This window comes from Peromyscus eremicus, chromosome 1 (assembly GCF_949786415.1).
Source record: "Peromyscus eremicus chromosome 1, PerEre_H2_v1, whole genome shotgun sequence".
Lineage (NCBI taxonomy): Eukaryota > Metazoa > Chordata > Mammalia > Rodentia > Cricetidae > Peromyscus > Peromyscus eremicus.
In genome coordinates this window covers 131,385,954-131,398,159 of record NC_081416.1, presented here as the reverse complement: position 1 = coordinate 131,398,159, position 12,206 = coordinate 131,385,954, and the positions used below count along the sequence as shown (strand labels likewise).

At 43.4% G+C, this 12,206-nt stretch overlaps 1 protein-coding gene across 3 annotated transcripts in view; it reads right to left on the bottom strand.

Moving 5' to 3' along the window:
• Asb7 (ankyrin repeat and SOCS box containing 7) overlaps positions 1 to 10,996 on the bottom strand; it is a 47,331-nt gene extending 36,335 nt beyond the window's left edge. For 2 of the 3 annotated variants that reach the window (XM_059273191.1, XM_059273206.1), the window contains exons 1-4: positions 10,956 to 10,996; positions 7,595 to 7,802; positions 5,790 to 7,007; positions 5,508 to 5,605 (exon numbers count right to left, since the gene is read on the bottom strand). The gene's annotated coding sequence lies outside the window, so the exon portion shown is untranslated. Of the gene's footprint in view, positions 1 to 5,507; positions 5,606 to 5,789; positions 7,008 to 7,594; positions 7,803 to 9,531; positions 9,691 to 10,955 lie in introns of those variants that run through there. The other variant, XM_059273199.1, reaches the window with a different exon arrangement.
• Between the last annotated feature and the right edge of the window lie 1,210 nt (positions 10,997 to 12,206).

Here is a 12,206-nt window from a genome sequence, read left to right as displayed (position 1 = left end):
AAGCCACCCCAGGATCAGGGCTCTCAACAAGCAGAGACCACTGATTACTTTTCACTCTGATGGCATCCACTTGTCAAGAAGCTTACCCAGCACTAAGCCACCAGGGTCCAGTGGATTGTTACAACCCTGGCTGAGGTCACACAGACAATCCTGGTTAAAATCAAGGTGGGGGACAAAACCGGCAGGCAAGGAGGTGGTAGGGACAGGAGAGGTGGGCAGGGAGAGCAGACAGAAGGCAATATATACAGGTATGAAATTGCCAAAGAACAAACTTAATTTCTAAAAATGAAAACCAAAAAGGATAAATGTTATCAAACACCCTATTTCCAAGTATGTCTTCAGTATTCTGTCTCCCTAGAGACACAAAAATGTCCCAACATGCTTCAAGCCTTTACGAGTCCTTGCAGATTCTCACTGGCCTGCAAATGCTCATCACCACTTTCACAGAGACAGTTGGGTATGACAGAGAGGAAACATGGGAGGTAGGTAGGGAAGAAAGCATGAAATCGTATTTATTCATAATATCACAGAAAGGCTGGGTGTTAAAAGATAAAAGGATCAAATTATTTCTCCCTGCAAGAAAGATAAAAATGTACAATTCCCTGTAAGTGACTTTAATGGGACAAATAGATGGCTAGCAAGTGCCTGACGTGTGCTCAGCACCACTCAAGACTTCCTAAAATAGTCCTGTACATTTAAAATGATGTTTTAAAAAGATTTTTAAGTGTGTGTGTGTGTGTGTGTGTGTGTGTGTGTGTGTGTGTGTCTGCATGTATGTAGGTATGTACACCACATGCATGCCTGGTGCTTGAGGAGACCAGAAGAAGGCTTCAGATACCCTGGAACTGGAGTTACAAGCAGTTGTGAGTAACTCTGTGGTTGTTGGGAACTGAACCTGGGTTCTGTGTAAGAGAAGAATTCTTAAATAATGAGCCATTTCTCCAAGAACCCCTTAAAATAAGTTTTAAAAGTATTAGATACTTTAGGATTTTTTTTCTGATAATACCAAGGACTATAAATAACCACAGATTTTAAACTGAAAAGTCACTCCTTACATACATGTGCTGCATCACAGGGGAGAACACACACATGGTGTACCATGTACATGTCATCTCTGTTGTTTGCACCATTGTGAATTATAAAGAGCAATGATTTATTATCAAAGTAGCTCCAAAGGCTGAGGTACCCAACTAGTAATTAATATTCTCTTGGTGTTACTTTATGGGCACTCAGGTATATATAAATAGAGAGGAAAAAGCACCATGGACCTTAAGAACAAATACAACTTCAGCAGCAAAAGTGCCTATTAAAAAAGTCGTCAAGAAAAGCCACAGGTGGGAAAAGCCTAGCTTTCTGCAGGGAACACCAGTTCAAAATTCTCACAGGAATCACCTATAAAACAGAACTCATGACAAAGGAGCAATTTTCTAAATGATACATATTCAATGGGAGGTTCTCTTAAATTAATGATGGCTATAGACTCCAGCAACTACTGATACCAAACTCACCTCTAGAAAGTACATTCTGGGTCTCAGAAAAAAAAAAAAAAGTAAATAATAAATAAATATGGAAGACTTTGGGAGTGTCAAAATGAATCATTCTCCCAATAAGCATCATTTTTTAAAGTAGTTTTACTACTTAATGTTAATACTATGTTTACATTTTGCTAAATCATCTTTTCTACTGTAAGAAAGTCAAAAGATAACAACCTAGGTCTCTAAGCTTTTATACAGTCGACCACATTGAATACTACAAATTTTTACTGCCTAATTTCTTTACAAGTGGACAAGTGAAATCCATTCAGCTAAGATCAAAATGTCCTCACATAGTTAAAAGAAAATCTATACTGAGATAACAGACTGAATTAGAATATACTCACAAATCAAGGGATGTTTGAAATTTGCCCAAGAATACATAGCCTTCAACAAATCTGATGTCTCTATAATTTCCTTTGGCACAAGACTAGATATTAATGACTTCTGAGTATTCTTTTCTTCCATGTTTTTTGTTTTGTTGGCTTGAGATACCAGGCTGCCCATGTAGTGCAAGCTGGCTGGAAAGCTGGGATCCTCCTGCCTCAGCCTCCCAAGTGAAGGCCTGCAGGCCTGCAGCCTGCTTCTGCAACTTTTCATGAAGTGATACAAGTAGGAACTCAGTTTCCGGGTCTCAAACCAACAAGAAATAAGGTAACAGTTCCTGACTCAAGAAAGGACAAGTGCATTTCTTTGCAGAGTAAACCAAGATATGGAGAGAAAACCAGCAACTTCAAAGATACTGGTTTTGAGGACAAAAACTAAAAATCCACCAATGGCTCACCAGATCCCAGAGGGAAGCAGTGACAGAAATATACTCTGTCCCACCAAAGTACACAACATGGCCAACAGGCAGGCTGCCGAGCTCCACTTACACAATCAAGGGCCTGATGCCCAAAATAAAGCACGTGTCATTTTAGTATCACTCCACATACCATAGTGTTTATGTCCCTAAAGAAGGATATCGGATTTCCTCCAAATGACTGGACCTCCATGTGACATCAAGATTTATTATCATGTACAGCTCACCTAGGACTCACACAAATTCTACAAGAACACCCACTGATTTTCACAAAATGCAGATGAGGTGACAGAAACGTTTAGAATCATTTATCCAGACCTGACTCAAAGCTATACCACAGGTATTAGAGACGCTGTGTCAATCCGTCCTATTAATGCAGGTATGCCAATCAAACTTAGCAGCCCTGGGTCAGTGTCTCAGAAGTCTGCCAGGACATTACACTGAGGGAGTGCATTCACATGAGAATGAAAGACTGAAGCCAGGTTTCAGATATACAGACTATATTTGACTTTACTTACCCATTCTAAGAATAGAATCACTAAGGCTAAATGTGAACAAAGATTACCCACACACTAAATGTGAACAAACTAAAGACTATACACACACACGTGAATAAGACATTATATATTTACTTTATATATAATGTACATATATAATCTAATAGAATTAATTGTGAATGACATCATTTTAGGGATAAAAGATAGAAGTGGCCATAACATACTAAAGATGTAGCACTTGAGTAGCATCAATTATTCTCCTTTGTGATATAAAGCTGTATTGGGTTACCAAATAATAGCACCCCCATGTCACTCATAATAAAATTAATACCAAATTGACCGCCAGACAGAGAAATATACACTGTCTAGCTGGCTATGCTGTTAAGTAAATGTCCAAATTAAATAAATTTAAATGTTTGATATACCCTAGAGCAAACATTCTCAACCATGCTAATTATTACAACCCCCCCCCCCGTGTGTGCGTGTGTGTGTGTGTGTGTGTGTGTGTGTGTGTGTGTGTATGTGTGTGTGTGTGAATGTGTGTGTGTGTGTGTGTGTGCATATTTATCCCTTAATCTTAGGAAAACCATTGCCAGCTGAGCAGATGCATGTACTATTATTTAAGCAGCAATAATGGCCTGGCTGGATAGAGGAATGTCCATCTTTACAAGTTTGACTAGTGCTCCTCATTTATAATCTCAGGTAAACATATCCCTCACTTAGGAACCCTAGCAAATACATCCTAAGGTTAACTCTAAAAATATCCCACCCCCACCCCCACCCCCACCAAGGAGGCTAGACTACAAAATATATACTACATTTTATCTTTGAAACATACTTCAAATATTTTATTATCATTTTTAAGAAAGATATAAAGTACTCAGAAGGCATCATACTACTGAGTTCCATATTTAACTGTGGAACCTCTTCAGTCCTGAGTTCTGTATTTAAATATCAACTACCCTTTAACTTGAGAGACCTTTCCTTAATTCTCATACATGTGTATATGAACGCTACCCTAAATTTTCTCCATAGTACTGTCACTGATGAATATTAGTTTTCTTGTTTCTTGTTTTTTGTTTTCTCTTTCTTTCGCTTGGTCCTTTCAAACTGTGTCTCGCTCTGCAGCCAGCCCAGGTTGTCTTTAAGTTTTCCATCCTCCTGCCTCAGCCATGAAAGAACAGCAATTACAGCCAGGCAGTCGTGGTGCACGCCTTTAATCCCAGTACTCAGGAGGTAGAGGCAGGCAGATAGATAGTTCGGGGCCAGCCTGGTCTACAGAGTGAGTTCCAAGATAGCCAGGGCTACACAGAGAAACCCTGTTTCAAAAAGCAAACAAATAAAATAAGTATAGTAATTACAGAGAGGGCCCCATCACATGGAGCTAATACACACTACTTTTAAATTTCATTCTTTCTTTGGCATCTAATTTCAAGTCCTAAAAATATCCAAGCGCTCAGAGTTCCTTAAAATTATCTTTATGTCTTAAGGATCAGTAGACTGAAAAGGCATTATTTTTTGTATGTGTGCAAGACAGGAAATCTAAAGGGACAGAGTAAAAAGTCTACCATTTTAAATACTTCTTTTTACTTAAAGTTCCAAAAACATTTGAGTTACTAAAATAAATGAGACACTTTTTAGTTGTGATCATGAGTTATTCATTAGGCAATCTCTGTGTTGTCCTTTGTATATTGCTCTCTCTATGTTGGTTTGTAGATATTCTCTCTTGACACTAGTCTAAACTTACCTTTAGGGCATTTTCAGAGGCAGCAACAAAAGAGGCAGCAGAAATCTGACCACATGAACTAGGTGCTTACATTTCAATCTAGCAAACTCTCTGTAAGGGTTTTAAAACGAGAAAACAAGAGTGACCACTGCCAAAACTAAGCCCCAGATAGCTAAACATACCAAAAGACTACTTTGTTTTAAAATTCCTGACTGTGCCGCTATTGTCAAGGAGATACAATGTAAAATTTTGTAAGTTCACCTAGAACCCCAGAGATGTAACAAATATTATGTATCACTTTATAACAACTCTAGTGTCCATCCATTTTGTCACACACAAAAACCCAAAGAGTAAACTATATACTTTGTTTCAGGGGCTAATATTGCTTTTATACAGTTCCCATTCCTCAGCTACACACGTTCACTTTTTCCAGGAAAACCAAATCAAACTATTCTCTTAAAAACCCCTAAGTTTCAGTCTTCCAGTTCACCTTCTGCCACTAAGCATTCTCAGTGAGGTAACTCTACAGCTTTCCTGATGGAGGTAGAGAGAAAACCGTACATGGGGAAAACAGTAAATTGTAGTTTAATTAAAAGCAGCATCATTCAGAATTAACAAGCAATTAACATGGAATTGAGGAATTCCTAAGAGAATAAGGAAGGCAGGGAGCTACAAAAAGGTCTCAAAGCCTCAGAGCAGAGTAAATGACACGGTGTACCAAAAGATAATGCGAAACACGGAAACATTCTGAAAGGGAACCAGAAGATGCTTCTGGGGTAGAGAAGTTATTGAGATGTTAAGGATCAGGCAAGGGCAGTGTTTCTCTTTTTGCTAGGAAACTAAGGTCCAGGAAAGCTTGCATTCCCAGGCAACCACCCTGAAAATAAAGCATTGCTTAATGAGGTAGGGGCCAGGAATAAACAATGGGGGAGGGGAGGTCTGGTCTTTACCTTTAGAGAGGATGCTGATCCAAAGCACTCTCCCGGCTGCTTCTCTGGTGGGTGGGCAGACCCCTTCTGCTCGCGAGTGTCCTCCAGCCAGCTCAAACCTGGAAAACAGAAACCAACGAGTGGTGCAGTGATCCAGGGGCGAGGAGAGGGCTCTGAGGATGGGGGGAAGCTAAGAAAGGCTGGCGAGTGGCAAGGGCAGGCAGGCGAAAGCAGGGTTTCTCCTTCCTCCCACACCCAGCCAGCCCCTTCCCCTCGGGGGGGTGGGGAGGTAATTGACTTTACCTGTCTCCTCAGCTGCAGCTCCTCTCCCTCCTTTCAGCCTCTTCCACATTCACCAACTTCTCCATTGAAGCAACACCCCAGGCAGGGCCGGACACCGTGTTCCTGATCCTCCTCGGTGCTTCACGGCCCCAGCCCAGAGAGCATCCAGATAGCCGATCAGGCTGGAGGTGGCGGTCTTGGCCTCGGAGCAGCCTCCGGGAAGGGGTGCAGGGAGGAAGTGCCGGCTCGGGTTGGGGGTGGGGGGGCAGTCCCGGTCCAGGGGCTCAGACCAGGGGTCTGCCGCGCGCCGGGCCGGAGGCTTCCAGCTACCGAGGGACTCCAGAGGTCTGGGGACAGGGAGACCCCAAATCGTACCGGGTCCGAAGTGTCAGCAGCGGGGTGTCCCGACAGGGGGCTTTCGGGATGCACTTTGCACTGGGCCACCCCCGCCCCCTCCTTCCAGCACTTTGGGGTCACTGGGATGGGACCAAGCCTTCGGCGACCAATCAGCGGCCGCACTGGAGCCTGCGCTCCAAGCCGTAAACCAGATCCGCGGCGGGTGGGGGTGGGGGTAGGGGGTGGGGGCGACTTGGTTGGTTGGTTGCTTCCTTCTCCTCACCCAGAGGCCCCCACCCCCTGGCTGCCGTAAAGCTGCCTGCGGACTCGCGACAGTTGGAGGAGGCGGGCCGGGAGGGGCTGGAACTCGTCTCCGATTGGTCGCTCTCGCTTCGTCCCTCCGCTTCCCCGCGGGGGTTTCCGAGGCTCCACCCCCCCGGCCTGGAGACTCGAAGCGGTTGCTAAGAGACACTGTACTACGAATAGGGCTTCTACGCACGCTGAGGGAGGGGCCGGCCAGGCCTGCCGTGGAGTACGGTGGCCCGGAGAGGGCAGCTGTGGACGCGAGTGGCGGGGTGATGGCGGCGCGGCCCGGCCGGCTGGCGGCCAGGTAACCCCGAGCCCAGGGTTGAGCTGGGCGGCGGGGGCGGCGTGTGAACGGCAGGTTGAGGGACGGGCGAGGCGACAGGGCCGAGGGCAAGCGAGGAGGGCTCTGACTCGCCGCAGCTCCGCCGCGCTTCTTGGAAGCGAGCGGCGGGTCCTGGGTGCATCTGTCGGTCTCTGAGACCCGGTTAGCTTCCAGGCTGCGGACGCCTCGCCCAGCCTGCCAGAGAGAGCACGCTCTTTGGGATCGCGATGGGGATTCAAGGGCTTTCCTGGGAGGATCGCGGTCCTCGCGGTTTCCTGTGAATGAAACGAGCAGGGGCGGGGGATTCAAAGTGGCCACATGGATACATGCTTAAGTGCATTCATTCGTTTAGCAAGTGCTTACCGGCTCGATACTGCTCTAGTTGTTGGGGAGACTTTGTGAACCATCTTTTGCTTTTATCTTAACAAGAAAAGATGAAACTGCAAAATGATTAGAAAAAAAAAAGTAATGGAATCCTGTTTGACTAGGATGTGATGGGCTCTTTTAGATTGGTAGGAAAGGTCTCCTAGAGAATGACATTTGCGCGACTTGGATGACAAAAAGCTAGCCCAACAAAGATCTGAGGGAAGAGCGTTGTAGGTAGAGTTATTCAGAAGCACAAAACCTTTGGTACTGGAATTAGCTTTGCTGTTTAGAGGTGTGGAAGGAAAGCTCTGTGGCCGAAGCAGAGTAAAGAGGAGAAAGGTGGAAATGAGATTACGGGGTGGGGGCAGGCTGCAGATTTTTCAGGACTTTATAGGTCATGCCAGAAGGATTATAGTCTGTCTCTATGTTTTGCAACGATCACTCAATAGAGAAAGCTGTTATGGGGAACTGGATCACTGCAGATGTTTTAACTTACTGAGATATTTTGTTGCAGATGGGAGTCAAAGTGTTCAATTTGCCTCTGGTTCTTTTCTTCGAGGCTGTTACTCATTTATTCAAAAGTACTCCTTTGGTGTCTTCCACGGGCGTTACCTCTTATGTGGGCAAACTAGGTTCACTCATTCCCAGGAAAGGTCATAGTCGGGGATGGGGAGTCCAGAAGGAAGGACCAATGCTGAAAACATCTGAGGACAATACATTGAAATAAATACCGTGGTCAGGCTGTCTAGTCCTGACTTCAATATATGCGATGTTTCTAGGGACTAGTTAGATTCTCAGTTAAAAGGTGAGAGTAGTTGGGAGACTGCTGAATGTGATTTCATCAGAGAGGGGGTTAGTGAAAGCCTGAGTATTTTCCAGTTGTAGAGTCTTTGGGGAACCTCAAAAAAAAGAAAAAGAAAAAAAAGAAAGCCTACAAATTAGTTTGTGGGCACAGAAGAGACCCAAATAGGCAGGTCTTAAAGGCACTGGTAGGCCATGTGTTTTTGGAGTTTGGGACATTAGCCTAAGAAAAATTGATTTTTTTCAGGATGTGGATGGATGTAGGGTAAGCCAAGATAAAACTACTTAGGAATGAATCCACTGTCTCTGTAAAGGGTAGAAGTGATTCACTCAAGCAGTGTCAGTGAGGGCAGGGTGAGATGCAGTAAGGAAGGGTTCGAAAATGAAGGCTTCTAGCCTCCCTAAGTGACCGAAGTGACCGATATGGACTCCATACACTCAGCTGAGGAGGAGGAGTATGGTGTGGGGAGGGGTGAGTTTGAAAGGCATGGAATGAGTTGAGTTTACCTTGGGAGTACCTGTGGGATCTCCAAGTGGAGTTCTGCAGGAGTCATGTGAGTACTTACACACAGACTCACTGTTAGTATTCAATGGGAACCAAACGCCACATTTTGAATTGTAAATGTTTCTTGGAGTAATGATATACAGTCCGATAAGATGCTGGGCCATGGTGGCTAGCCATGGCTCCCAGGCAGCTGCACGATCACCAGGGACAACAGCCAGTGCTCTAGAGTGTACTGTGTTCCCAGTATTGTTGGTTATTGTGTTTTTACATCCCCCATGTCTATAGCAGGCTTCACTGTGTCTCCTATACACATACAGCTATGGTTTCTCCCTTGAGGCACAGCACTTAATAAAGGACACGGGAGAGTCAGTACTTCGTTATAAAACGGGTTTCTGTTAGATGAAGTTTGCCCATCTGTAAGGTAATGTGAGTGTTCTAGATGTGGTCAGAAAGTTAGGCTAGAAGTGGGTTTTCTGCTTATGCTGTGTTGATTGGAATGTAGCCCCATGATAAGTCAAGGAGTATCTGTACACAGCCCAGAAAGGAGCTAGCCCCTAACTTGTAGAAGTAAAATTGAAGACATAAAAGTCCATGGAATTACTCTGAGAGAGGGAGTGGGGAGGGCTGAGCTCTCAGAGGTCCTGACAGTGAGACACCAGGAGAGGAAGAGGAAGCAGAGAGGGTGATGGAGATGGACTTTCCAGAGAGGGAGAAGGAGCTGCAACCCAGACTGTCTTGCCAAAAGTCAGTGTGCTTTTAGAAAAGGCAGGCATTTTTTTTTTTTTTTTAAATGGGAAAACAGACACAGGCCTACATTCCCTTTAGAGAATCTATCCCTTTGGCCAGGAGACATAGTGATAAAATCTTAAGTGGAAAGCATGTATGAAAATTATAGGAAAGAGTAGTTAGTACAAGGGTTTGTTTTAAAGGTTGCATCTCAGGCATGAGAGCGTATGGCCAATATGGGCTAATGATTAAGTTACTAGTTCCCTTGGTGAGCCCCACAGGTTTCTTTCCCTCCTTCAGTAGGAAGCTTTTCAGAAAATACAAGTTCTCAGAACATCTGTACATGTTTTTACACTTCTCTGTTCATTGTGTATGTGGGGGATGTACATGTACTGTGTTACCTGTGGAGGTCAGTGGGATGTTTGCACATCTGTAGGAGCTTAAAGGATGTTCTCTCTCTACAATATGTGGGTTCCAAGGATCAAACTCAGGTCATCAGGCTTGGCAGCAAGCTCCTTTACCCGTTCGTTGAACCATCTTGCCAGCTTAGGAGGGCATCTTTAATAACTGTTTACTTAGATTAGAAAATGTATTGTTTTGTTTCAGTAAAAACCAGGTTGTCACAGGAGACATTTTCAATCATGTTCTGGCTATTAATTAGATCAAATGTGTGTGGAACCTACAGCTATGTAACTGCATACTCATAGGAATATGTGCTGCTCTGCAAGCAGGTTCAGAATTCCAACAAACAAGCAAACAAAAAACCCCAGCAACAATGACACAAACTATTCTGAAGGATTCCACATGTTTTCCAAAGCCTTTCAATCCTCAGTTTTATCTTTTGTGCTCCCTACCAGTCATGTTGTAATTTCAAACGCTGAAGTTTCTCCTTAAAATGAATGCCTGGTGTATAATTAGAAACTAGCTATATCAAGGACGATCAATGGTATGTTTCAATCTTTTCACTCTACAGTGATTTACTGTAAAAATGAAAGATTGTCTCAGACAGTTTGGAGACCAGAATACCTTGCCTTTAGCCTAGCTCCTTTACCTTTCAATGCATTTAAAGCACCAATGTAGTTACAAGTTAGTCTAGGCTTAGTCTGTAGTTTCTGCCTAAAGTGATTATAACTGAAGTAATTCCCCATAAGGTCCTGCGTGAGGTCTCCAGTGCTTTGGGGTTATGGGATTTGAAAATTACGAGAAATAATCTAGTCCACGGCTTTTAAGATGTTCTTGCAATGGCTTGCCACTATTTCATGATAATGTGAAAGAAACCTGATGGAGGCTTTTTTGTTTGTTTGTTTGTTTTTGTTTTTTCGAGACAGGGTTTCTCTGTGTAGCTTTGCGCCTCCCTGGAACTCACTTGGTAGCCCAGGCTGGCCTCGAACTCACAGAGATCCGCCTGGCTCTGCCTCCCAAGTGCTGGGATTAAAGGCGTGCGCCACCACCGCCTGGCCTGTTGGAGGCTTTTGCCTTTGTATCAGGCCCAACTGACCACCTAGACCAAACCAGAACAGTCAATTGTACTAAGTATAGGTAGTCAAACTGAACTTCAAAATAAGCCAGTTTTTTAATAATGGTAAAAAATAAAAAGCTCACAAGGGCTGTACAGCAGGGACTCATTGGAACCCAATGTACTTGAGCCAACTTGGAAGGATGTCTTTTCCTTCCTAGAAAGAAAGTGACTCAGAAGTGCTTGTCTTTTGTACTCTGCTTTTGTTTTTCTGCCTATAGAGCTCAGCTCCACTCTCCAGCTCCTTAGAATGCCTTTTCTGTATCTTTATGTGATGTCTGGAGTTTGGCTCAGGGGTAGAGTACTTACCTAGCATGTGCAAGGCATTGGGATTAATCCTGAGTGTTACAGGAAAAAAGAAAAAGAAAAAGAAAAAGAAAAAGAAAAAGAAAAAAGGAAGAAAGAGAAAAAGAGCATAATCATTAAATGAGACATTACCTAATTTGTGAATCACTAATTTAAAAAAAAAACTATTAGATCTTTACATTTGTTAAAGTTTTATTTTCTAACAGTTCAGATGTGCTTTACAAGTTAGTTTGTAGGACATTTGCTAAGCATAGAATCAAACAGTTTCAGACTCCATAAAGAAGGGACAAGAGAGAAGGGGAATCAGTGTATAAGGTAGGAGGAAGACACTGTCCTACAGTGGCAGAGCACTCAGAGCTCGGGCCAGATTCGGCTGCTTTGGGGAAGGAAGGTCTGGCAGCACCTTTGTGAGGGTCACCGTGCTCTCTCCACATGGCCAGCACGGCCATCTTCCTGTTAAAATCCCACATCTGAACTACAGCAATTTTTCTAACGATGTAGAGATAACAGGAGGAACATCAGATAGCCAGAATCTCACAGGGTGTGCTACTGGAGAACCCAAAATTCTTTATTGACTTCAGCTATCAGATTTGCTAATTCTTACATTATAATTCTTTGACTTGAAAGCAGTTTAGAGTGCAGAGCTTTGGAGCTTGGAGCTTGGAGGTTGCTTTTTTTTGCAGTGTTGGGGATCAAACCCAAGGACTCATGCCTGCTAGGCAGGTGCGGTGACACTGAGCTACACCCCAGCCTTAGACTGCAGAATATTATCATTTATTTTAGAAATAGTTAGAAAATTTGCCTAAGTGACAGAAGGTTAAATGTTACAAAAATGGAAAATATTAGTACTCTAGATACAAAAAGTGAATTTAAATTAGCCAACTCCATGCATACCCCAGTTAAGCATCTATATAAATACCTATTTACCATTTTGTTTATTTGAGGATAAGGGTAGTGTTTGCATACAAACACAATACAAAGATTCTGACCCCCAAAATCAGACTACGAATATTTTCAAAATTTAAAAATAGTAAATATATTTCAACAAGAAACCTTGATTTAATTTCATGATTTTATCTTACTGTAGCATGGTTAATTTTTAATTAAAAAACCTTGTTTTGCATTTGTTTTGAGTGTATGTGTGCATGCATATGGACATCAGAGGACCACTTTCAGTAGTTGCTGCTCACCTTCTCCCTGGTAGGTCCCAGGGGTCAAACTCAGGTTGTTAGCCTTTGGAGGAAAGCCCCTTAT